The sequence below is a fragment of the Cebus imitator genome, unplaced genomic scaffold (assembly GCF_001604975.1).
Source record: "Cebus imitator isolate Cc_AM_T3 unplaced genomic scaffold, Cebus_imitator-1.0 Scaffold12, whole genome shotgun sequence".
Classification (NCBI taxonomy): Eukaryota; Metazoa; Chordata; class Mammalia; order Primates; family Cebidae; genus Cebus; species Cebus imitator.
Genome location: NW_016107327.1, coordinates 10,712,915 through 10,716,688, shown reverse-complemented (window position 1 = coordinate 10,716,688; position 3,774 = coordinate 10,712,915). Strand labels below are relative to the sequence as shown.

General features: G+C 43.5%; 1 pseudogene; it reads right to left on the bottom strand.

Annotated features, from left to right (window-relative positions):
- Positions 1-1,849: 1,849 nt before the first annotated feature.
- On the bottom strand, positions 1,850-3,371 carry LOC108281955 (annotated as a pseudogene).
- Positions 3,372-3,774: the final 403 nt, after the last annotated feature.

The following is a 3,774-nucleotide window of genomic DNA, read 5'->3' as shown; positions in this document are numbered from 1 at the left end:
AGTATAAAGAGGACATGACTGCTTCATTACAGATTATATCACACATATTCTTGTTTACTTATTTAACTTAATTGGTTTTTTTTTTTTTTTTTTTTGAGACGGAGTTTCGCTCTTGTTGCCCAGGCTGAAGTGCAATGGCACGATCTCAGCTTACCGCAACCTCTACCTCCTGGATTCAAGTGATTCTCCTGCCTCAGCCTACCAAATAGCTGGGATTACAGGCATGCGCCACCATGCCAAGCTAATTTTTTTGTACTTTTAGTAGAGATGGAGTTTCTCCGTGTTGGTCAGGCTGATCTCGAACTCATTTCAGGTGATCCACCTGCCTAGGCCTCCCAAAGTGCTGGGATTACAGGCGTGAGCCACAAGGCCCAGCTAGGAAATCACTCTTCTTGCCAAGCAGGCCCGGGGCCCACAAATAGTCATGGAAATCCGTATGTATTTCTGAGTTACATGCCTCCATCCATGTCAGGGAAGATTTGAATCAACCTCATCTAACTTTCTTCTTTAGAACTGTCTGCCTCATACTTTGTGGATGACTACTTTGGAAAGGTGGACCTTGGGTAAGACACTAAGCTCTCTGAGCCTCAGTTTTCTCACAGATAAAATGGGGATAATGGTATTTACCTCAGAGGGTCATTGTGAGGCAATACATGGCAAGCACTAAGCCTAGAATATAGAAAGCATTAAGTGAGCAGAAACTGTAGTTGTTGAGTGCTTCTATAGAGACAGAAGTGGAAGATTAGCAGGCTCATGAGAGGAGAAAGAAGAAACAAATACACAGTGCATGTCAACAGGATAGCACGTAGAGGATTTCTAGAAGCCATCTCAAAGACAAATTCAGGTTCCAAGAGGAAGAGGCAGTACAACACTGAGTTCTAAGAAGGATGAACAGATACATCAAAGACAATGCATGATTTGGAGGCATGAAAGTAAGCAGTGCCAAATTATTATTTTTTTAAAATCAACACTGTTGCATAAATTATTAAAAAAAAAAAAAGAAACTAAGCAGTGCCTTCACAATACTACACATCCAGAGGACACAAATGCAGTGTCATCTGTGGACACAGTCCTCCTGCTAACTTGATACAAGATCAGCCGTCCATCTGCAGGTGTCATAGCTTCCTCAACAGTTGTTCCCAAGTCAAAGAAAATACCAACCAAAAAAATTATAGATCTTTTATCTTTTGGGGGATTTTTAGTTGTCAATTTAGGTTTACATCATTTCTTTAAAGCAAAGTCACTAGTAGCTGAGGGTGGTGGCACATGCGGGTGGTACCAGCTAATCGGCAAGTGGAGGCGGAAGGATTGCTTGAGCAGCCCAGAAGTTTGAAGCTGCAGTGAGCTATGATCACACCACTCTATTCCACCCTGGGTGACAGACCGAGACCCCATGTCTTACATATATATATATATACATATATATATATACATATGTGTATATATATATACATATGTATATATATATATAAGCAAAAAGCAAAATTACTGCAATATATTAGTATAAAGAGGACATGACTGCTTCATTACAGATTATATCACACATATTCTTGTTTACTTATTTAACTTAATTGGTTTTTTTTTTTTTTTTTTGAGACAGAGCCTTGACCTGTTTCCCAGGCTGGAGTATAGTAGCACAATCTCAGCTCACTGCAACCTCTGCCTACTAGGTTCAAGTGATTCTCCTGCCTCAGCCTCCCCAGTAGCTGGGACTACAGGTACGCACCACCACACCTGGCTAATTTTTGTATTTTTAGTAGAGATGGGGTTTCATCATGTTGGTCACGCTGGTTTTGAACTCCTGAGGTCAAGTGAAAGCCTGCCTCAGCCTCCCAAAGTGTTGGGATTATTACCACTGCATCCAGCCAATATCACACATGTTCTGAGATGAAAACCAACATGGCTTTCTTGTCTGGGTTCCTGACTGCTCCTGACCTTTGAGTTCTTCCAGTTTCTTCTCACATGGAGCTCATGAAGTAATCATCTCATTCAATCTCTGCATTCTTCAAATTTTCCAAGATTTTTTCCAGTCTGCACTGATTTGGCTTCCTCAATCTTGTGCTCAGGTACAGTGAACTCCTCGAAATCCAGGTCCTTACAGGTTTCCACAGAGCAGATCCTGACATCACTAGTTCTATCCAAACAAGGAAAAAACATCAGTTCTGACAACTTCTCTAGTTCCTAGAGGCTCACTTGGAATCCAGTTAACTAGGATTGGAAGCCAATGGCTTCACTAGGTATAACAAAGGCCCCTAGTGGCATTAGTTCAGTAGAAACTGGGCATCTACAGGCCAGGATCACCTCATAAACATGTGAGGGGACTGCCACCCTGTTTTCACCAATCACCTGGTACCTCTTTTCTTTCCATTGCTTCTATCTGAGGTAAGGTCAAAGGCCCAGATACTACCCAAAATCTTCAAACCTCTCTGTTAGTTCTCAACAGAACATTTCTATTCTGTTCCAACATCCAGAATTATTACGAAATCCCAAGGCACAACAGTAGAAAGGTAAAAGGTTTCAGCCTTTACTTGAACATTTGTTATTTCCAGCTGGAGCTGTGTGTCCTCATGACTACCAGCTTCCAATATAGTCCTCACTGAAGGCCCTGAAGTTTGGAGGGATATTGGGATCAGGCTTAAATATACAATGTTTTCTGTCTGCATCACCTTGTCTCTGTTCCAGTTAAAGGGAATCCAAATTGTTCCAAGAGAGCCTTTTCTGCAGATTCATCCAGCTCCCTCACTGCCACCACTGCCTCAGTACCCTGACTCCAGAAGAACTGCAGGGCTGTGAGCCCACCTCCCATGGTGCCCACTATAGCTCTGGCCATGCAGCCACTCAAAACACACTAGGCACCTTTGAGGTGGGAAGTAATACTCCTGGCAGTTATCTGACCCAAAGTACCACATATTTGCTTTATTTATTTATTTATTGAGACAGAGTCTCGCTCTGTCACTCAGGCTGGAGTGCAGTGGCACTATCTCAGCTCACTGCAACCTCTGCCTCCCTGGTTCAAGCGATTCTCCTGTCTCAGCCTCCCAAATAGCTGGGATTATAGGTGCCTACCACCATGCCTGGCCAATTTTTGTATTTTTAGTAGAGATGGGGTTTCGCCACGTTGGTCAGGCTGGTTTCAAACTCCTGACCTCAGGTGATCTGCCAACTTGGCCTCCCAAAGTGCTGGGATTACAGGTGTGAGCCACTATGCCTGGCCACATGTTTGCTTTAAATGGAATGTCTGTTAAACATGTGACTAGGCGTATTTCCACCTTTGAATGGGGTCCAATAGTCCCGTGGAAAAGGAACTGAACTCTTTTCATGATTCGACATATTTGATGGACAGGTGTGGGGATGGGTGGAGGGAGGGACATGACCGGAGACGGATAATGAAGGCGAAAGTCCTTAGGGGAATCCACCTAAGAGCAGAAGTCTGGAGAGTGGGCCAGACTATATCAATGTGAGTGTTGGGAACGGTGATTCCAAGTAAAGAGTGAAGCTATTCTGGAATCACCTACAGTAACTGGTAGAGATGAAAAAACTGAATAAATAGACCAAGAAACCCATGTGGGATCCTCTTCTCTAAAAATCTGGCCATGAGAAGTGGGTTCTTGGCAATAACACCTGTAAAAATACAAAAGTTAGCCGGGTGTGGTGGCGCATGCCTATAATTCCAGCTACTTAGGAGGTTGAGGCAGGAGAATTGCTTGAACCCCAAGGTGGAGGTTGCAGTATGCCAAGATCACACCACTGGATTCCAGCCTGGGCAATGAGAAC